This window comes from Protopterus annectens, chromosome 7.part0, assembly GCF_019279795.1.
Source record: "Protopterus annectens isolate FY-2018-M chromosome 7.part0, PAN1.0, whole genome shotgun sequence".
NCBI classification, from domain to species: Eukaryota; Metazoa; Chordata; order Ceratodontiformes; family Protopteridae; genus Protopterus; species Protopterus annectens.
The window spans coordinates 792,928,620-792,952,460 of NC_056739.1; the positions used below are offsets into that span (position 1 = coordinate 792,928,620).

At 41.3% G+C, this 23,841-nt stretch overlaps 1 protein-coding gene across 1 annotated transcript in view; it reads left to right on the plus strand.

The window, feature by feature from the left end:
- The window catches only part of DNAH2 (dynein axonemal heavy chain 2), a 6,636,854-nt gene that overhangs the window by 2,436,076 nt on the left and 4,176,937 nt on the right, over window positions 1-23,841 (plus strand). The window lies entirely within an intron of this gene.

A 23,841-nucleotide genomic window follows, 5' to 3' on the forward strand; every position in this document is an offset into this window, starting at 1 on the left:
CCTGACTGATACTTCTCAACAATGAGATCCCTTTGATGCTTTGTAAGCTCTCTGCGAATCATGGCTTTTGCTGTAGCAAGCAACTGAGTAAATGTCAGGAAAATCCTACTAGGACAGCTGAACTTTATTTGGGGTTAATCAGAATGTCTTTAAATGATGGCAGGTGTGTACTCAAGAAGACTGAATGCTGTAATTAAATCAAAAGGTGCTTCGATAAAGCATTAGTTTAATGGTGTGCACACTTATGCAAACACCTTATTGTATGATTTTTTTTTTTATATTTCCCCGTTAACAGATTTGTTTTTCAATTGTATTGCACAGGTTATAGGTCACATTAAAGGTGGGAAAAATTTGGAAATGATTTATTGTGCTCGCATTTTTTTATATCACAAAAACTTGGCGTTTTAAAAGGGGTGTGTAAACTTTTTATATCCACTGTATGGGTGTGTGTGTGTGTGTGTGTGTGTGTGTATGTGTGTGTGTGTGTGTGTGTGTGTATGTATACAGTGTGTGTGTGTCTCCTTGTACATATCTACGCATATGCATGTACTTACCAACTGGATGAATGTACAACTGCAGATCATTATTTGTCTATGTCTATATCTAAATACCTGTATGCATTATTGACAATGTTGACTTAAAGTGATGAGCCATCAGACACTGGGCCTTCTACATGTTGAACGCCTAGCAGAGTAAGCAGTATGTGCAGCTACACTGAAACTGACAGACAAGAGCCATGGCTCCTAATAAGTGGATACATGTACAAATAAAAGATTAAATGCAGAAATGTATACTGGTCATGCAAAAGTGAGGTCCCCAAACATTAAGGGTAGCACTGGTAATAAACATCAGCCTGCCCCTGAATGTACACTGAGTAGTGTTAATAAAGATGTTTTTACTGTGCAATAGGGATCTGAAATTGTAAATACTTACCGTTTGTCATACTTCAGGAGACAAGTAAAGTCACTTTATATGATACTGTGCTGAAAGAATGTTTTTCCCATCCATCACAGTTCCTCTGCTGAAGGCTTGACATCAGAAAGATTAACAGAGTTTTGTAGAAGTAATTTACAATTCCCTTTGAGGTGAAGAGATTGTTTGCCTTAAGCTTTCTTCCTAAAGTGCATGTGTTTAAGTGTTCTAAAATGGTAGAAGATGATTATGTTGTCATGTGAATATAGCCATCTCCGCCATGAGGTGCTGTCTTTTAAGTTATCTGTCTGATTTGTTTGTAGTTCAAGTGAAAGTAAAAGATCCCACAGGTCTTGCAGTGAGGCTTTCTGTGGTGTCCTGGTCAAATTACTGTGAGTCAACATGAATTCTCATTTCTGGTCATCTTTGAAAATAGGATATGCCTAGTGGGGCTAGCCCAGTAGACAGAAAAGTATAAACACTATATTTTTCACCATCCTTACAAACCGCGAGAGTTCACAAAAATTGAAACTTGAACAATGCTATAACAAAGTTGCTAAATTTTCAGCACATAGCCCTTTCAGAACCCACCACTGTATAGCACTGGAAAGACTAAATTGGCTAGAACTGCCACATCAACTAATATTTACATAGCTTCTTACCTCTTATAAAATTATCCAGTGTCCATTTGCTTGTTCAGCACTAACACATTCAACACAACTATCTTCCCAGTCGGTCATTGCGATCCAGTGACCAAAAACTCATGTCTGTCTGTAAACCTAGCAAATCTGATAGGCTTTGTCTATACTTGTACAAGGTGGCTAAGGCCTGGAACTCCTTACCTGTATCCATCAAGTCTATACCCACCCTCCCATCTTTCAAAACCACTCTGAAAGACTTCCTAGCTAAAATCTGTCTCTGTTCTTGCTCAAAACCAGGATAACCTAAATCCTTAAATGTGAACAAGTACCTTTTTATTCCTTCTACCTCCTTACTCTCCGTTGTTCATTTACTTCCTTACTGCTATTTAATACTTTTCTCTGACTTTCTCTCTAAATATACCATAAGCCTGTTTTTCCCTAATTCATATTGCAGTTCCTATTTGAATTACACAAACTCACATTTAATTTCTCCAGATAAATGATTGCCATATACCTTGTCTCAATTCTTAGCCAATGTTTTTATATTATGTCTAATTTGTTGTAATTATTTAAACTGCAGATGTTTTTGATTTATTTTTGAAAATTATAAAATTATTGTTCTTAAAATGTTTTGTGATAATTAAGTTCTTCTACCCAGGCCTTCGGTGAAAATGGCATTCTACCCAGACAGACTTTCCCAGTAATCAAATGTCCATAAATAAATAAATGTTCACCCTTATCCTTGTCTCTGACTGCCTCCAGTGCATAACATTGTTTTCTGAAGTATCCTTATTGTATTTCACTTTCTACTCCATTGAACTACCTCAGTCTCAGAAAAATCAGTCTCCTACACTACTTTAATACTTCTCTTCTATAATGTATAACAACCCAACTTTTTTAACTCTGGTATTAGTAGTGCATCATCTGTTTCCATTTATGCATACCAAGATATGAAATCCTGGAAAAAATAGAAATATGCAATGTTATGTTAACCAAACTCAGAATCCAAATATAAATAACACCACTGAGGATCCAATCACTGATTAAAAACACTACATTTTATTAAAATAATAAATAAAATGATTGAGTGCTTTTGTATCAACAGAGAGACTTCATCAGAATAACATGAGTAGATTAGCCAGCACTTTTTATACTGTTGAAAAGGTAGTGCTTTGATACAAACAGGTGCACAAGATACTTTATGATTAAAGTTAAAGACATCCATAATATAGCAACATTTATTACTAAAACAGACAAAAATTTCAAACAATTATTTTAAAATAAAATTTCAGGGATTTTACTCCAAAAAGTGGGGTTATATTCTTGTCATTTTGCAAACAGTGTTCATACGGTACAAAAGTGCAAACCCTTACATTGGACAACATTCTTAAAAGTCACGTTACCTTTCAAAAAGGTAACTGTAATACATCCAAAGTTGTTTATTTAGCAAAGTGTGATCAATATCCAGCATATTACCTAGGTAAAACTAAAAGATCACTTAAAACATGAATTTATGAACACACCTACAATACTGCAAACCACAAAGAAACCAACGCATTATGTAAACATTCTACAGTCTGTTCCGGTTTTAAAAAATATTCCTTCGTGATTTTAAAAATTGTTAGAGAGAACTTACGTGGCAGCTTAGACTTTGTGCTACTTTTCCTCCAGGTTTAAATGAATATGTATTGATTGCACCAATACTTAATATTAGGGCTGACAGACTGTATATGTACCAATGTGCTTTATTTACCAATAGATTCACACATTAAATGATGTTTCATGTCTTATGAAGGCCTGTGCCTTGAAGAAAAGTTCATTTAATCATCAAGTATCTGAGCACCTGTTTGCATCAAAGCACAGCCTTTTCAACAGTATACAAAGTGTTGGCTTATCTGCTCATGTTATTCTGATGAACTCTCTCTCTGTTGAGATGAAAGTGCTCAGTCATTTTATTTATTATTTTATTAAATTTATTATTTTTAACCAGTAATTGGATCCTCATTACTTATATTTGAATTCTAAGATATGAAAGCCTATTGAGCAATCTAGATATGTTTTTGTTTTTGCACCATGTTTTTTGTATCTTACAATGAATTATAAATCAACCATTTGTGTTTAAAATTTTACTTTTCTACTCTGTATAATCAGTGAACTCAAGTCAGCATTGTTCCTAGCTGTATATGTACTTTATGTAAAAAAAAATGTAAATTTTTCTTACAATTATATCATTATGGAGCTTTTCTCTCCAGGCCCCGGCTGAAAAATGGTCCAATCCAAGTAGGACTTTCCTGGTCAGCAAAGATAAATAAATAGATGTAAATAAAAACAATAAATAATTATGTATAATGCAGTCATAGAAATGGTTTGGACATCTATTCCAGTCTCACTCTGAGCGGACGATATATACTCACTAAATACAGTAAACACATGTAAAGTGGCTTGAAAGAATATCACGGTGAACTGCATCTTCAGTCATGCACATGGTGCCTCTGTGGAGCAGGAAACATCTCAGTCATCTTTCAACATTTCTTATTAAATGCTTCAGGAAGTTTTGCCCAGAGTACTAGGTGTTTGCTGTACCAAAGATTAGCATTGTATCCTTAAAGACCAGCACAGTATTCCATGCTGAAGTTGGCTAGGCATGTTGTCTTGGTTAGTACAAGGAATTTTGGTGGTAGCATATCATAAGTAACAGAAAAAGTCCACTTTTTAAGAAATCTGTTTTGCATATATATGTGTGCGTGTGTGTCTTTTTAATGCCAGTATGTCCTGGACATGCACTGCATTTTTTACCTTAAAAAGTGATACACAATCCATTAATGAAAATGAATATATTGAAACTTGGGTGACTACCACAATGAAATGTCGTTACATTCTTGCATATGGGAGGCACTATGTCAGCTAGCTTTAACAGTTCTTAGTAAAGTGTATACGAATTATACTTAGACCACAAGGAACATAGTGTCTCATGTTTCACTTTCCCAGCATTAAAGACTTATTTTCTTTATTTGTTATTAACTGAGTGGGCGGGCTGTTTCTTAGACCCTTTCCAGTCACAACCTGATTGCAGAATGCACAAAATTACATGCAATAGATTAAAATATGATATTGCAAAGATTACAGAAGAAACAAAATTGAGCTATATGACTCTTATGTTGACTAAAATCTTCTGATGTTCATAGGTGTGTAGTAGGCTAATGGCCCTGGAGTCTTTACAAGCCTAGCCCACAGAAGTGCCCTGGCATCATGCCGCCCAACATTAGTTCCCAGTGCCTCTGTCAAGTAGGGCCACTGCAATGATCCCAGGGGTAAACTTTCTATTTCCCATCCACTCATCAAGATTTTTATTGAAGAGGGCTGGTGAGGCACTCTGCTTGATGTGTATGTGAAGTCTATTCCAGAGCATGGGGAGTCTCTGGGTTATGAACCTGTCCCTCCAGCATGTTCTGTTGATTGTGGTAATGAGGTTAAGGTCTCTGGAGTGTGTAGTGCAGAGGGATTTGTATTTCTTTAGATGCAGCATTTCTAGCAGAGCTGGGTCAGACATGGCTTTGTAGGTCAAACAGAGATTGCCTCTTAGTAGATGATATGAGACAGAGAATAGCTGGAGTTTTATGAGTCTGTCTGTTTAGGACATGTGTTTAAGGCCTAGGATCCTCTTTGTGAGGTACTTTTGTAGTCTTTCCAGCTGTTGCATGTGTCTATTGAAATACATGCCAAATGGGGCATTATACTCGATTGGCCTAATGAGGGAAGAGTAGAGAGAGATGATAACCTCTTTCTTCCTGGATGCAAAACCCTTGGTAATGAGATGTGCCGCATAGAAGGACTTTCTGACCACAGTGGCAGTGTGGTGGTCGAAGGAGAGGTTGCTGTCAACCTGTGTCCCTAGCTCTCTTATAGTGCCTTCAGTGTAAAGTGGGCTACCATCGATGTGGTAATTTGTGAGAACTGAGTTTTTCCTAAAGGGGATGACGACGCATTTTTTGGCATTAAGCTTAAGGCCATGGTTTTGACACCAGTCATTGGTCTCAGTGAGGCCTTTCTGTAGGATGTCTACATCACTTGGGCAGTTAATAATGGCTGCCAGCTTGCAGTCATCTACGAACTTGGTCAGCCACAGTCCCTCCATGTTGGCCTGGACTCCTGAGAAGTAGATGCTAAACAGAAGAGGACCCAGGACCGATCCCTGCTGGACTGCACTCATGGCTGTTCGGCAGTCTGACTTGGAGTCTGCTACTTTCACACTCTGGGTTCTATTTGTAAGCCAGTTTGCAACCCACCTAATGATATAGGAGTTGATGCTTAGTTTGGAGAGTTTATCAGTAACGCCTGAGTGGGGAATGGTATCAAAGGCCTTGGCCAGATCGAGGTCGGCTGTATGAACTGCCTTGCCCTCATCCACAGCTCTGGTGACTGACTCAAAGAAGTCAGCCAGGTTGAACAGGCATGATCTACCTTTCACAAAACCAAATTGCGTGGGATCTAGAGTTTGGAGATTCCCTGTATCCTTGTTAATTAGCTCCATGATGATGTGCTCCATAGCCTTGCATATCAAACTCGTCAGGGCTAATGGGGTGATAATTTCCAGGGTCTGTAGTTGCTCCCCCTTTATGAAGAGGGATGACTGTAGCAGCCCGCCATTTGGTAGGGACAAAGCCTGAGGTAAGGTTGTGATTGAACAGGCCATACAGATGTGGTGCCAGTTCACTTTGTAGTTCATGTAGAACACATCCAGGGATATTGTTGGGTCCCATGGAAACTGTTTTCTTGGCCTTGGACAATGCAACTTTAACCTGTGCTGCAGTAATGCACCCAGCCATGGGTGGGCATTCCTCCAGTATTGTGATTTGTCTTTTGGGGGGGGGGGGTAAAGTTGAAACAGAGTCTGTTGGCCAATATGTTGGCAATATCTGTTGGCTCAATATAGCAGGTACCATTGTGCAGTAACTCAGAGCAAACCTGGGTATTGCCATGGAGATTCTTGATACAACTGTAGAAGGCTTTTTGGTACTGCCACAATTCTGCCTTCATAGCCGGCTTTAGAGGTTTTGGTGAGGGATCTCAACTTTTTGTTGAGGCTAATAAGGGAGTTTTTCCAGTCTTGGGACTTCACCTATTTCTGCAGCAGTTTCTTCTTTCTGTTGTAGAGCTTATTTAATGGCAGGGGACCACCAGATTGGCTTCCTTTTTTTGGAGGAGAGCATCTTAGTTCTGTTGGCTATGGCTAGTTCCATGCATTTATGTACGTGTTCATACAGTGCATTGATGTATAGTTTGGCAGTCATGTGTCTATTTGCAGGTGCCGTGAAGTCAGCCACTTCTGTTTTTAGGAGCTCAAAGTCAGCTTTGGAGAAGTTTTTCATGGTGGTTACCTTTGCGGGGAGTATGGGTGAGATGTGGATTCCATGGTGATTAGTTTGTGGTCGGATCTAACCAGGGAGGAATTGACTATTGGTGTAGAGCAATGGTTGCCCATGTTAGTAATAACCAGGTCAAGGATGTTGCTTCTTCTAGTGGGGGTAAGAATGAGCTGGTCCAGGGCATTGAAACTTGATGAATTCCAGGAAAAGTTGGGCCAGTGTATTGGTGCATGAGCAGTTTTCCCAGTTGATGGAGGGGTAGTTTAAGTCACCTAGTATGAGAGTGTTGGGTTGGACCGTAATAGTTTCCAGGGTGCTTAGGAATGTGGAGTGAGAGTCTTGGGACATGGTTGGGGACCTATAGCAGTCTACGACCTGAATCGCCGGCTTACCCAATGTTAGTTGTACCTGAAGTATCTCAGATGCGTTATGCTGGGCTACTAGTCTGGAGGTGTGCATATCCTTTATGAATATGGAGACACCACCGCCGTTGGAGCTTCGATCCACGTTCTGGGGCCGAAAGGTGTGGAATGAGTTATAGCCTTGTAGCACAGGGGTGCTTTCTGCTGCTTTAAACCAGGTATCTGTTACAGCATAAATGTCGATGTTCTCAATTTGAGCAGTAGTGCGAGCAAGTGCATCTTGAGATTTAGACTTCCTGTTGAGCAGCATGACCCTGAGATTGCATTTATTTATAGCTGTTACTGTGATAATTTGGTCTTTGGAGCATTGCCTAAAAAAGGCACTATAGGGTTGGCAAGAGCCTTAGCCAGTATCTGGAAACCCAGAGGTGACAGATGCAGGCCATCTCTGGCAAAGCATCGAGATCTGTGAATCATGTCATCCCATGCAGACAGATACTGGATCCCCTTAGAATGACCGCAGAAACTTAGTCAGTTGTTGAAGTCAGTCATATTCTACTTGTACTGCGGTATCATTCTGGGAGACGATAGGATGCTGCTCAGGGCTAGGGTCATACCTGCCTGGGCCACATAATCCAAGAGCTCCTCCATGTCTCTCTTCATGTAGTCCAGGGAGGTGCATCTCAGGTCATTCACACCCACATGGACAGTGACAGAGTCATACTTGTGGAGTGACCTGAATGTGTGTGTTATGTGTCGGATTCTGGCACCTGATGGACAGTTGGCTCTTACGTTCTCCTTATTTAACCTAGTGATTTAGACAGTGTGCCTCACTATCGAGTCACCTATGATTAGTGTATTGGGCAAGCTGTTTTGCCTTAGGGGCTTAAGTTGAGGGGCACATTGTGTAAGTAAGCTATGTGTCTTGTGATTTGTGCTGTGTTCTCGTGGTCGAGTGTGTTTCTGCCTTGGAGGTCTCTGCTGTTTGGGTAGATTTCTTTTGAGAGCCTCCGCTAAGGTGGCTGTGTGGTTTGTGTTTTTATGTGAGAGCTGTGAATGGTGGGTGTTCTGTTGGGCTATGTGATGCATGTGGTGTGGTGCTGGTGTTGACCTTCTCCTCTTGACCAGCTATTCTGGTCTTGGCTTGAGAGTGTATGGCTTCAGTTTGGATATATAAGTGCATCTTTCACAAGTTGGAGTGTTGGGAAGTAAGGAGAGAGGGTTGTTTGTGTACATGAGGCATTTGCTACACTGGCTCAGAATGCCCAAGTTCTTTCATCAGGTTAATATTTATTATTTATTTATTTGCATTTGTTAACCGGGTTGGTCCAGCTGGGTAAGAATTACCCTTTTTCAGTGGAGACCCGAGGGGAAAAGCCCCAAACAGACACACAAATACATACGAATAGAGACAAATTAACAATATTACAGAGGAAAACAATATTATGGGTACAAAGGATAAGAAAAACAAACAATGAAAGTTTGAGAATATGAGTAAGGTAGGCCAGAGGCGTGCATGCAAAAGATTTATGAAAAGGTGTTCTGAGCAAGATCTCTGAATTAAGTTAAAGTAGGCAAAGAAATGATGATTTAGGTGTGGAGTTAGTAGTGTGGGAGTTTTAGGTGGGAGCATGTGAAGGACATTCCCATTTGGAGGAGAGATGGGAGAGAAGCATGGATTTGAAATTGTTGTGGTTAGGTATATTAGTAGTGGTGTGGGGAGATTGTTCCATAGTTTGGCTATAGTGTGGGATAGTAGTAGTTTACCAGTTGGGTGGATGGGTTTGTGTACATGCAGGAGGTTTTGGCCTGTGGATCTCAGGGTACGGGTAGGTGTGTAGGGTGTTAGAGATTTAGCAAGAGAGGGGCATTCTGCTGGTTTAAAGATGAGTTTGTGGGCTGTTGTAAGTTGTAGGTACTTTAGGTGGTTGTGGAGTTCTAGCCAGTTTAGGGTGTGTAGGGAGTAACAGTGATGGGAAGAGTTCTTAGAATTGGTTGCAAATTTGCAGATTTTGTTGCAACAGGCCTCAAGTTTAGCACTGAGTCTGAGTTGTAGGTTGGAGAATAGGGGAGCACCATAGCACAGGGAACTGACCTTTAGACATGTCAGGAGGGATGGTCATTATTACTAAATACTGAAGCTGTTTCCTTGTGTATTCCTTTTACAGGAAAAATGTCACTCAAGGTGTCTGTGTCTGTACAGACCACTGCCAAACACTTGAGGAGAAACTAATACGTAGACCCTGAAAGTTTAAGGATGAAGTATTTAGACAGATTTTCTGAAGTTAGGAAGAAATCAAGCAGTACTTACTGAAAATAAACAATTAGCTTGTCAAGAATGATGAAAAGAAGGGAGTCACATGATTGGCTACTGCCTGGCTACTACTAATGCTGGTCCCAGCACAGCTTCAATCTGTTGGGATACAATACTCCTTTGCTTCTTTTCTCAACAGAAGCAAATTGTTAGCACCAATCCCTAGAAGAGAAGCAGGCCACGTCCTGTTTGGTGATCCACAGTCTTGTCCCAGATGATGCAAGCTTGTAGCCTTTTCCTGGTAGATGCCTCGAATAACCAGACCAATCAGGTACGTTAAGCACAGACACTCGCTCTCCAGCCAGAAATAGTCAGGAATCAATGCACTCTGTTCCTACTCTCACCAGGATCAGAATATAAGCACAGATTCCAAGCTGTCACCTATAAAGCAGTTATTAAGCTTTCTGGTGATCAGCAGTCTCCAGGAAATAATGTAACTGCACTCCTTCTCTCACCAGGAGAAAACAGAAGCACTAATCCCAAGATGACTATTTAGAGGCAGAATGTGGGCTCTCCAATAACTGATGGTCTTGCAACAGATGTCCAACAATGTCCAATGTCCAACAATTAGAACTATTTCAAGGACCAGGGATTCAAATAGATGTACTAGTGGCTACACAGAAAAAGTCTTACAGGAGAGAAATTGGAGTCTAGAAATGAAAAGAAGTATGGCCTAAAAGCTAAAGAGATAGAGAGCGTTGGATATAGCTAAGCATGGGAGTTGTGTGGGTCATTTGGATTTTATAATTTTTAATGATAAAAGCATTGATGTGTCAAAAAAAGATATCTTTTATGAAGACGTGTATGATTTCTAAATCGGAGGTAAAATTGATTAAATAGAGATATAATTGGGTGCATATATATATATATATATATATATATATATATATATATATATATATATAGTTCCTTATCATGAAAAGAAATTCTGTATCTGCCCCTTACAAAAACGGAATATCTTGAAACTTTGCAGGCTGTCACACAGACTTGCCTATATTTGCTTGCATTGGTGCTTAAACTGAGGCAGAAGTATCTCATTCTCACTTTGACTATTAATTAGTAACAGTTTCTGGGAGTTTCATTTTGATGCTACACTTAAGTTTGGAATTCATCCCCTAAGGGCTTAAAACGCAGCTTTGCGTTGAAGTTTGATGGTCTGTTTAGCTCTTGTTATTATAGGTTCATAGGTTCATACTAGGCTATCTGCCCTAGGGCATTTATAAGCCTAGCCAGAATGTGTTTGGCTTTCGCCACCCATTTTAAATTTATTTTGCTATGCCCTTTTTCGAGGTTAGTATACTGTGCCTCTGTCTAACAGTGACACAGAAGTGATACCCGGGGTAAACCTACGATCTCCCATACACTCATCAAGATTCCTCTTGAAGAGAGTCAATGAGGGACTCTGCCTAACCTGGACTGGGATTTTATTCCAGAGTGAAGGGAGCCTCTGGGTTATGAATCTGTCCCTCCAGCATGTCCTATTTATTTCAGTGTGAGGTTCAAGTGTCTCGGCCAGTAGCTCGATGGGATTTGGATTTTCTGAGGTGCAGCATGTCCATTAATTCCGGTTGGACATGGCTTTATACGCCAGGCACAGATCGCTTCTGAACAGGCGGTATGCCACTGAGTAGAGCTGGAGTTTCTTTAACCGGCAGCATATGGCATCTGTTTGAGCCCTTTGATCCTCTTGGTGAGGTACTTTTGGGGTCTTTCCAGTTGCTGCAGGTGTCTGGTAAGGTACATCCCAAAAGGGCATTGTACTCAATTATGGGCCTGATGAGGGATGAGTAAAGAGGCGATGACCTCCCTGATCTAGATGTGAATCCCTTCATGATTAGGTGGGCTATATAAATGTTTTTCTAACCACTTTGGCCACGTGGTTGTCAAATGAGAGATTGCTATCAACTTGGGTCCCCAGGTCCCTAATTACTTCTTCTGTACTTAATGGATTACCACCTATGTGGTAATTTGTAAACTTTGTTTTTGCCAAAGGGATGACTATACACTTTTGGCATTTAGCTTGAGGCCATGGCTCTGGCACCAGTTGTCTGTTTATGAGGCCCTTTGGAGGATGCTTGTGTTGGCTGGAGAGTCGATTATGGCGCCCAGTTTGCAGTCATCTGCGAACTTGGTCAGCCACAGTCCTTCCGTGTTGGCCTGTACCTCGGTCCCAGGACTGAGCCTTGTGGGACACCACTTGTAACTGGTTTGGAGTCTGACATGGCTCCAGCAATTCTAACCATGTGGGTTCTGTCCTTGAGCCAGTTTGCAATCCATCTAGTGACATAGGGTTTATATTTAAGCTGGTGAGCTTATCTATAATGCCCAAGTGGGTATTATATCGAAGGCTTTTGCGAGGTCCAGGTAGGCTGTGTGGACCACCTTCCCAATGGCCTTGGTGACTGTTTCAAAGAAATCAACCAGGTTTAAGAGGCAGGATCTGCCCTTAACAAAGCCGAACTGGGTAGGATCCAGTGTTTGTAGGTCCCCAATATCTTTATTTATGAGGTCCATGATGATCCTTTCTTTGCAGGGATTTTGGTTGTAACTTCTTTTTGGTGACAGGAAAGGATTATTTTTTATGAAAATTATGTATAATTATTTACTGTGATCTGTTGAAAGGTCACTGCATCTCTCTCCTTCTCTCTCTATATATATGAATGTGTGTGTATGTATATGTGTATATATATATATATATATATATATATATATATATATATATATATATATATATAGGTGTGTGTGTGTCTCACTCTTTCTATGTATGTATATATTAGATATCCACATACATGGAATCACTGAATTTGATTAAAAGGACATTCTCGACCTACAGATGATCAGTTACAACTCAGAGTTCTAACTGCATGAAATGTTGGAAACAGAGTTTGGTGTATTTGCCCCCAACCCCACCTTTTTAGGGCCCATGTTGAAGCCCATTCCAGACTTGCAAGGTACCAAGAATGGGGGTGAATTGTGATTCCTCTCTACTCTGGTCTCATGGTAAAGAGTTTTAAGTTTTGAGTGGATGGTATTCAGTACGATGGAGTTAGTTTTGTTGCCAGCCATCATAACTCTCGTTCATATTTATTATAGACGGATAGATGCATATATCACATGTAATAATTTCTGTTTGTATGACATGTTGATTGTTAATAGAGTTCAATGTGTGTTAATTACTTTGAGTAGATAGGTGGAGTGCAGCTTTTGAAAACATTATCTTTTTGTGTGTGTGAGAGCACGTGCGAGCCGGAGAGGAAGGGACAGACAGACAGAGAGAGAGAGAGAGAGTTTTTGCTGGTCACCTGCTCTCACCCTAACCACCTGGTCACGGTTAGAAAGTAGATGCAAGCGTAGATGTTGTGCATGTGTGATTTTGTTTGTGTGTGTAAGTGTCTGAATTAAAAGTCATGCCTAGGCAAAGGGATGGATTTAGAGTTTGTTGTAGCATTGTCGCCTCACAGTAAGACGCTGTCCGGTTCGATTCTCAGCTAGAGCGTCTTCTGCGTGGAGACATGCGTGAATGGGTACCTTTGAAGGCTGTGCATCAGGGCTGGTAACTCGGCACGTAAAAATCAACTACCAATCATTAGCGGACCAGAGTTCCGCTGTGGCGACCCCTAACCAGGAAAAGCCGAAAGACATAACAACAAAAATGTATACATTGATGCTTGTGTAGTGTGTCTGTGTATCTCTTTACTGAAAGAGTTTTTAATAAGGTAAGAGATGCAGGGTTAGGTTTAGTTTGCATTAGTAAAGGTGATGGAGGTGGAGCTGAATTTCTGGAACTTTGTAATGTAGCAAATATTATTCTTGTCCCAAAGCCATTTTCAGACAGTAGGTGAAACCCTTCCATCATTAATTAACCTTAGTCTGTGTACTGGATGCATACCCATAGAGTCTTGCGGTGCCCTTGAATAAAGGTGGTCCCACTACTGACCCTGGAATTGCAGGCATTTTAGTTGCACGAATATTATTTGTAATTTTATAGAAGATATTCCAGCTAAGCTAACAACAGCAGGTAACCTTATTACCTCTGCAGATGCATCAGTTTGACTTTGTAAAAGGCAGATCATGCCTGCTTAACCTGGTTGACTTGTATGAATCATTTACTGAGGCCTTGGGTAAGGGGCATGCAGTCCTTGCTGCCTGCCAGGACCTTGCCAAAGCCTTCTTTTCTTCCTTACTGGGATTATTGGAAAACTTGGTGGTTATAAAAATCCCATGCTGATACTAAAATTCTCCAGAAAGGACTAGAAGATCAAATCCTTGTAGTGTTAATCAAGGGATTACCTTCATTACCAAGAAATGAAGCATAGGGTCCTTTCGATAAATGCAGCATGCTTAAATCATTCTCAACAGCCTCCTTTTTCTCATTTTCCACATGTGCTCAGTGCATTACATCAACTGCTTCCACCTCTCTTTGTTTAGTGCCACTATTTGGACCATCTTCAAGCATCATGCCTGACTGTCATAGTTCACCCAGTTCATCCATCTCTTTTCTGAACATCCTAATTTCCTCTTGCCTTCTTCCTGTCTCTTCTAAATCTTATTCAACATATTTTCTGCTTTCCTGATCATGTGCAGTTGAAGCTACTTTGGCTTCTGCTCCACTTTCAACATACGCAGTATATGTTTTCTATTCGTGGCTATCCAACACAAAGAGTTAAGAGAACAATAGCTAGGACAAAAAGTTGGAGAAGGAATAGAGGCAAGCCATGGTCTGAATGTAATATGGGTATTTCTGACAATGGGACTAATGTTAATGAACAGAAATTGAATAATAACCCATTTGTGAGCATAAACTTACACTATAACAGTGCTATTGATGCCATTTCCCAGGTGATAAAAAAGAACTGGAAGATTTTACATACTGATAAGCTGAAAGCACTAGTAGGTCCCCACCCCAGATTTGCGTATACTAACAGCCAAAACTTGAAGCAGATTCTATGTAAGAACATACGTCCCAACAAGTCTGTAACACATAGGAAGAAATTGGGAACTTCTAAATGCAGGAAATGCAAGGCATGTCAATATGTCAAAGAAAGTAACATCTATGTACACCCTGTGTCAGGTAGGAAGTATATACCTAGATTATGTGCAGACTGCAGAACTAAAAATGTGGTGTATTCAGCTGAGTGCACATCATGCCAAGCATTCTATGTTGGGAAGACTAACAGAATGTTAAAACAACACATACTGCAACATATGAGTGACATCAAAATATGTTTGAGAATGCTATGTATCAATTCACTGAAATAAATAAAGAGCATAGATTTCAGTTTATGGTGCTGTATATTCAACAAGTGAGTATGAGGGGGGTGACATTGTACACAGTACTGACTTAGCTGATGGATAGCTGAATTGCAAATTAACCATACACATGGACTAGATGTTTGTATGCCTTTAAAACCCTTATTGAAGGAGTGTAGGTTCTGCTTTTGATTCTAATTGGTTGTTATTTGCTTAAATATATTTGATTTTAAATGTTTTTAGATCTGATGAAGAGCTAATGCGCAAAAGCGCTTATATGTGTGTTAAATAAAGTTTTAACCGGTCGTGGTGGCTCCAGTGGGTTTTCTTTTCATGAAAAACTGGAGAATAGTCATATCCTCTGCAGCCGCTTAGCAGGCTGAGGTGAAACACTTGTATCAGTGGCAGTAGAAGGTGCAAGTAAAGGGCCTTCACTTGGCCACAAAAGGCAGATGGAAGCTGGTAACAGTGTGCCTAATATGAGTCAGTCTTCTGTCAGAGAGACTGTGCTTAGTGAGAATAATTTTCAGTCTCCTGTTTTTTTCTTTGGACATGGCAGACTTACTGGGATTTGCCATAGAACCTATTCATACATTTTTTTTCTTTGGCTTCTGATTAGGAAAAGAGTTCCTTTCCTTTTTAACAGGCATTTTCAGTCTGAAAAGCTGACATTGCAGAGGGATGGTTGTACTTCAGGAAATTCTACTCAATTTGATTTCTCTGATTATGAGGAAAGTATTTCATCAGTTGTCCCTGCTGAAGAGATTTCTGTTTCTGACACTTTAAGATAAAAGATTATTTTTTGTTTCAGTGGGACTAGAATAAAGTTCCTCTAGCACAAAAAAATGTATTATGATATATTATAGTTAGGGATGCCAAAATGTACAGCTGTCCTTCCTGTCTTGCTTGCTTTAGAGATTGTATTTGTTATTGTCCTTTTCATTCCTCCTTAAATGAATGGGCTACAGAGATCCAGCTTGACCATATGCTTTAGACTTTGGATCTGACTCTTAAGCTTCTCCCTCTACCCATAATGTACTAGTCCATCCTCAGTACCCCAAATCTCATTTGCGTCATTGTGCTTAGATTTAGGGGCTTTCTCTCAAGCATTTGTCACGTTTTCTTAAGTGGAAGTTAACTATATTATCTAATAGTCCACCCTTTTTTTCTACAACCTCCCTCTTATGAGTAGCTTCTGTGCACTTTATTCTATGGATCTGGACATCTTTGGTCCAGTTCCTTCTTCAAGGTATGGCTCTGGTCAGAGTCATGATCTACCTGTACTGGAAGTCTTGACTCTGGTGTGGGTGACCATGGCTTCTCCGGTTCTGTCTGTCTTTGACATTGTGGAAAGATTATTTTCTCTTTCTAGACAGCTGGTCTCTCATCCATTAGCTCCACTTCCTTTTCCCTCTTTGGCTGTGAGCTCTGAGTTCATCAAACCTATTCCACAGTGACAGCCAGTTCCAGCTAGCTTCCAGTGAGTTCCCATAGAAGAACACTCCCTGTCTTCTGATACCTCGTCTGAACATCCCCTCGAGGAGGTCCATCAGAAGAGGATGTGCAAGAGGAGACACAGATTCCCCATTGGAATCTCTCAATGAAGATACTGGTCCCCAGATCACCACCTGGTGATGTCTCCTTGGAGATATAATAGAGATCTTTAGACAAAAAGGTGGTTGGTCTTCCAATAATCCTTCAGCAGAGGAATCAGTATTTTTGGAAGCTTTTGGTTCTGGCCCATCTATGTCCTGTGTGACCCCCCCCCCATTCTGACCCATCTACATCCTGTGTCCCAACCTGGGACCTCGGACCCAGAATGTCTGGAACCTACGGTAGTGGAATCCTTGGTGCCAAGACCCATTCTGGGATCTTTGGGCTCGACATCTGCTCCAACATGTTCAGTTCCGTCTGAAGTCGAGGGTTCTAGGGGCCGACACTCTCTGGTCGGGTCCAGGGAGGAGAGTTGGAATGGACATTTGTTGGATCTGAACTTGCCTCTCGGGGCTTTGGAGCAGATGAGCTTGGCTCCTACATCGGCCTTGGAGCCCAACCCCCTTGGTTCCGGGGATGTCTTCTGGCTCTTCAGAGCCATAGCTGTCATCAGATCAGGGGAGAGGGGCTTTCGTGGTGATGAGAGTGCTGTCTTCACAGACCACTCCACTCTTGAGTCCTGACAGTCTTCCCCCAAGGCACCGGCATCTGTCTCGGTACCACACCATCTGCAGACACCCGGAGACCCTAGGCCTCAGGATGCCCCATCAAGTAAACTCCTCTCTTCTGAAACCTCTCCAGAATACCCTTCTGAAGAGGTCCCTCATAAGAGACTTTGCAAGAGGAAGCATTTAGACTCCCCAGAGGAGTTAGTCACTTTGGACAGATGAGTCAGAAAGTCCCTACGGTTGCCCTCTGAGGATGTCTCCTTTGCTGACATCCTACAAATCCTTAAACAGAGAGCCAGCTGGAAGCCCATCAACCCTTCTGAGGATGAGTCTGTATACCTGAAGGCTTTTGGGACTCCCTTTCTGCCATTTTGTTGTCTTTGCCTTTCGATGAGCTCATGGAATTAGTCGAAAGGCATGGGAGTCTCCAGATGCAGTGGAACCTGTTCGTTGGAGGGCAAACAAATTTATTACTGCACCTACAGACACACAATTTCTTACTAAGGGTGCCCCAGTGGATGCTATGGTGGTGGCGGCAGCCACCAAAAAGGAACTTTTAGAAACATCTGCGTCTGTCCATCCACTGAACAAGGAGTCTCGCACGATGGACAAGATACAGAAAGCGTATGTTCTCTAATGCAATTTTTGCACTCAGATATCTGAATTATCTAATGCACTTTACTAGGCTACAAAGAGATCTGCTAAAGGAGCTAGGAGATACTCTACAAGGTTTAGTAGCTGCAGGGGTATCAGAAAAGGTTTCCTCTCAGCTCTCCACCTTAAACTCTGTGGTTAACTCCTCCATGAGGCTTATTTCTTATGCAGCTGATGGACAGAGCAGGGCAGCGGGTTCAGGAATTTCCCTGAGGAGACATTCCTAGATATGTTTATGTGACTTTGCGGAACCTTTTCCAAAAGTTAAGTACACACTCACCAGGTGTGAGCAAGAAGGGAAAACACTTTCTGCCATAGGAGTCAGTTTTTCCCTACCTTCTAGAACATACCCAAGAGGTCAAAAGGGTGAAAAGATGTGGTTCTGAAAATTCCAGTTTTTTTTTCAGGAGACATGTGGTGACTCTTCCCTCAGGGGCAGAGGGGGAAGTATTGATGGAAGACGCCGTCCATGCAGCAGAGGGGTCTGCAAAATCAGGACAACAGGGATTCATTCTGTGGTTGGTCATTTCAGTGCTTCTGAAGGGAGGCCCTTCTGTCCATCTCTGGAGGCAGTCGGGGGTTGCTTATCTTTGTACCAAGAAGTCTGTCTGGAAATAAAAGACAATGGGTACAAAGTATCATATCCAGAAGCTACTCTATACCCTTCCCCCTTCTCTTCCCACACATAAAGAACTTCCTGAACACTCCACCCAGTCAGTGGGAACAGGCAACTCTAGAAAGTCAAAAGCTGCTGGACAAAAGAGTCATCCAAAGAGTCCCCGCAGACCAAACAGGATCCGAAACGTACTCAAAGTTCTTTCTAGTGCCAAAGAAAACTGAAGGCCCATTTTGGACCTCAGCAGTTTAAACAAATCAGTAAGAAAGACAAAGTTCCAGATGGTAACACTGCAGTCGATTTTTCCCTTTCTGGGAAAAGACAATTGGATGTGCCCTGTAGACCTCCAGGATGCGTACTACCACATAAAAATGGCAGCCCATCCAGGAGTCATCTGCGCTTTCAGCTGGGAGCCAGTCATTACCAATTTCGGGCCCTGCCCTTTGGTCTCACTACAGCCCCTAGAATGTTCACCAAGTGTATGGTAGTGGTCACGGCTCACTTGAGACATCTGAGATTTTGAGTGTTTCTGTATCTAGATGACTGGCTCCTAACCACCGCCACCAAGCATCTATCACTAAAAACAAGAGACAGCACAATACTTCTCTGCTCTCATCTGGGAACCATGCTAAATTATAAAAATCTGCCTTGTTGCCATCTCAGCATATCATTTTTATAGGGGCAGATCTAGACGCAACAAAAATGATGGCAAAACTTTCTACAACGAGAGTTTTAGTTCTGCGACATCAAGTCTTAAACCTTCTTTCCAAAAGAAGAGTACAGGCAAGAACAGTTCTGAAAGTCTTGGGAACCATGGCAGCAGCAATAAACTTAGTTCCATTAGTACCGCATGCACATGAGAATCTGCAGTGGCTGCTGTTCACTCAGTAGTCATTGCAGGAACTACCCATGTCTCACCAAATTCTGATAGCAGAGTCCTGCAAAAAAGTCTTTTGCTGATGGCTTCACTCCACTCATGTGTCAACAGGTCGACCCTTTGTCCTTCCACAGCCTTTAGCCACAGTAACCAAGGACGCCTCCCAGATGGGGGGGCATTTATCTGGGAAGGACAGTCCAAGGCACTTGGCAGGATCATGAGGCCCATTTGCACATCGGTGTCCTAGAGATGAGTGGTGATTTTAGCATTGCAGCACTTCAGGACTCTTCCACTGGGAACTATTGCAGTACAGACAGAAAATTGTTTGGTACATAAACAAGGAGGAACCAGGTCCTACCCCCTTTGTCGAGAGGCCCCGAGAGTAGGGCAGTGGACGACCTCCTCCCAACGCTTTCTGATAGCAATGCACATGCTGGGGAAATCCAACGTGATAGCAGAAAAACTCAGTAGAGCGATTTTGTTGCCTCACGAGTGGTCCCTAAAACAAGAAGTAGCATAAAGGATTTTCTGCAAATGGGTCTGCCTTGCTGCAACCTTTTTGCCACATCCGTGAATGCCAAATGCAGCAGCTATTTTGCCCTAATTTCCCCTCCAGAAGAGTCACCAAGGGATGCACTTGTACACGATTGGCCCTCTGTTCTTCTTTATGCCTTCCCTCCTTTTCCCTTGATACCCAAAGTTCTTCAGAAAGCCAGCTCATTGGGAGCCAGTATGATTCTCATCGCCCTGTATTGGCCTCATCAAATTTGGTTCCGCTTCCTTTGGCCTCATCTCTAGAAGGAACCGTGAGTTCTGGACCCAGTTTCAGACCTTCTGACTCATACGTCGATGAACACTCCACCACTCTCTTCAAACCATCAAATTAACAGCTTGGCTGCTCCAATTCCAAATATAGCCAGGCTCCCTAACCTTTCTCCTTCTGACAAAGCATATCTTGATCTTGTTTCATAAGGTTTCAACAAGAAACCTATACATGAACAAATGGAAAAGATTTTCTTCCTGGGCATTAAGTAATCACATTGATCCTTTTTCTGTCCCTATATGTTCTATTCTTGAATTTCTAACAAAGCTATTTAATGAAGGCGGCTACCATTCAAGTCCAGTTGGCAGCGACATCCAATTTTCATATAAATAATTTAGCCCCAAATCTGATCTCTCACAGACTATGCAAACCCTTCCTGTAGGGCACTATTCTGTTAAGACCACCTATTAAGGCCGCTGTACCACCATGGGATCTAAATTTGTTTTGTCCTGTTAGATTCTCCCCTTTTAACCTGCATCATTCTGTGATCTAAAGTTCTTGACGTGGAAAACTTTGATTGCCATCACTTCTGCTATAAGGGTTTCAGAGCTGCAAGCATAACCAGTAAAGCTCCCCCTACATGCTTTTCCACAAAGACAGAGTATCCCTTTGAACAAACCCATCCTTCCTACCAAACGTATGCTCAGAGTCTAATTTAAATCAATCCATAGATCTACCATTTTTTCCCAGCTATGGCAACAAGGCAGAATATATGCTACACCAACTGGATGTACATAGACAATTACGTTTCTACCTGCATAGGACAAAGGATTTCAGAAAATCTGACAAATTATTTGTTTCATTTTCAGAAGCTAAGAAAGGTGCTCCTGTATCTAAGGTCACACTTTAAAATATCTGTCGGATTGTATTACTTTTACATACAAATCTAACAACAAAGATCTTCCCAGCAAAGTCATGGGTCATTCTATGAGAGGCATAGCAGCTTCTGCTTTTCACGCTAAACTACAAATTGATAACATTTGTGCTGCTGCAACATGGGCAAGGCCTCACACCTTTATCACTTATTACAAAGTGGGTTTGGCCTCCAGGAACAGGGCCTCTTTTGGGTCTACTGTTCTGCAGAATATTCTACCGTGGGGTGCCCAAGAAACATGGTGCTAGGGACGCTGTCCCAACCAGTGAAGAATGAAGGCAACATAGGACAACATCACATAAAGAAGTTACATACTCATAACGTTCCATGTGTGTTGCCCATCTTGCCTTCATTCTTACGCCCCACCCTCCTTCCCCCAGCCTATGGCTCCTGGAGGACCAAGTGGTTACATCTGGCAAGTAATGTTCTGTGACCTTCTTCATTGTTCTATAACATGCTGAAATAGTCCATTGGGTAACTGTTATCAGCAAACAAGATCTGGGGCGCTTTACTAGGGCATGATGGGATAGGGATATAGCCATGAGCCAGTGGAAGATCTCGAGCTTTTGTATACAGCCGAGTCGAAAGCAAGGATCAATTCTGAACCCAACCAGTGAAGAATGAAGGTGAGAACGACAACAAACATGGAACGTTATGGTGAGTACATAACAACTTTTTCTAGTGAACAAACTAAGCAGGTCAGTTCTGATGCCTCATGAGTGGTCTCTCCATCAATCAGTGATGGAAGAAATTTTCCATCTTTAAGGCCAACCGTGCTGTGTGACCTATTTGCATCCTCCCACTCTCAGTATGTACCATTCTATTATCCTTGCAAAAAGACTCCATCAGGAAGGTTTACAAGAGCAAGTGGAAAAGATTTTACTTGTGAGCTTTGATAAATAATGTTGACGTTTTTTTCTGCACCAGTCTCTGCTGTTCTTAATTTTCTGGCTACACTTTAAAAAGAAGGAGATTTTTTTTTTCTGCAGTTAAACTACATTAATTTTTGGCCTCTTCCAAGTTATGAAGAGCTTTTCTGAAAGACACTTTTCTCCTTAGACCTCCAATAAAGGATCCTTCACCTCCCTGAGATCTGATTGTGGTGCTACAAGGTCTGACTAAGAAACTAAACCTTCAGCGGAAAACTATTTCAAATTCTTATCATGGAAAACAGCCCTTTTAGTAGCTATCACTTCAGCAAAAAGAATTTCTGAATGTCAGGCTATTTCTTTAAGACTTCCTACATTATTTTCCATAAAGATAAGAGTAACTTTACGGACAAACCTTTCTTTTTTTATCTAAAGTGGCTTTTGAATCTAACATTAACCAATCCATTCATTTACCAGTTTTTTTTTCCAAATTCTTCAAACAAAAGAGAATATATGCTATATCTCCTGGATGTGCACAGGCAATTATGATTTTATCTACACAGAAAGAAACAAATTAGAAAATCAGATCAACTATTTGTATCCTTTTCATCAAATTGACTGAGTTACCCAGTTTCTAAAGTTACGTTGGCTAAACAGATAACTGATCACATTTCTTGGATCTATTCACAACAAGGCATTTCCTTATCAAGACTGTCTAAAGCCCACTCAGCTAGATTCATTGCCACTTTATCTGCTTTTTGGCCAAGATCTTCTGTTGATGATATTTGTGCAGCAGCCAGATGGTCCAGTGCTCATACCGTTGTTATTCATTACAGATTGGATTTAATATCCTGAAGCAGAGCTGCCTTTGGCTCAGCAGTTCTCCATAATATCCTTCCACGAGGGCCACCCAAGATTAATGTAACTGGGGACTCTGTCCCATTCATTGGGCAAGAATGAAAAGGGCATCATCAGATTTAAACGTTGTGTACTCACCATAACTGGCCATCTGTGTTGTCCATTTTCATTCTTCCTCAACTTCCCTCCCATCCATCCCACTTCCTAAAATCTTCTGGAGGAACCTACTGGATTACTTATTGGAACTTATTGTTCTGAGTTTAAGCCCTGTTCTTTGAGCTTTGCCTTTTTTTATCTAATTTATGGGGATTTTATGGCAACAAACTTAATCTGAGGTATTGAGGATGGACTACGGCATTATGGGTAGAGGGAGTAGCTTGAGAGTTGGATCTAAAGTATGCGGCCGAATCGGATCTGAGGATCAGATCCATAACCCATTCATTAAGGAAGAATGAAAATGGACAACACAGATGCCTAGTTATGTTGAGTTCATAACTTTTAATTTTCCTCTCTGCTTATTACTTACCTGATGGTCAGATTCCTGCCCCAAGGAAGTCTGGCAAGTTATACAAATTACCTCAGACATACAAGTTTTCTAATCTGAAAGTAGATCAAGAAGTTATTTCTCTAACACAAATCTGCTTCGGCTGAACAGGTTAACACTGCTTAATCCCATTCCACAGAAAAGAATGAGAAAACAGTAGATAAGTTTGAAGGAAATATATTATTCTAGTATTTGAGGAGATTTGCTGGGCTTTGTTCTCAAAATCTTCCTGATAACAAATCTTGATATTTTAAATTAATTTTTAGATTGGTTCTATTTGTCCCTTCTTAAGCTGAAGTGTTTAAAAGTTGTGATGAAAGGGGAAAACTGATTAAAGGAGAGTCAGAGTGCCTTTTTTTCAGGGCAAGTAGTAATTTCCTCTTCTCAACTCACTTCTCCAGTAAGCAATTTAAGCAGCAAGGAGCTTGCAAGCAAGTTTTTAAAAAGCAGTGAAAGGAAGGCTCTAAAAAGAAAAGCCTCCAATATTCAAGGATAGTCCTCTCAGTCAGCATAACTATCCACCTAAGATCTTCCTCCCTCCCATCCCAGCAACCTTTCTATATCTCAGAGACTTCACCTACCCATGTGGCATCAGATTGTCTCAGACAGCTGGGTTCTTAAGGTAGTCCAGTGGGGTATACTTGGCAGTGAGAATCCCAGCCCCTTTCCCCAAGGATTCCTTCTTGTCCATGGAATCAGATCTCGTTCTCTGTTTCCTC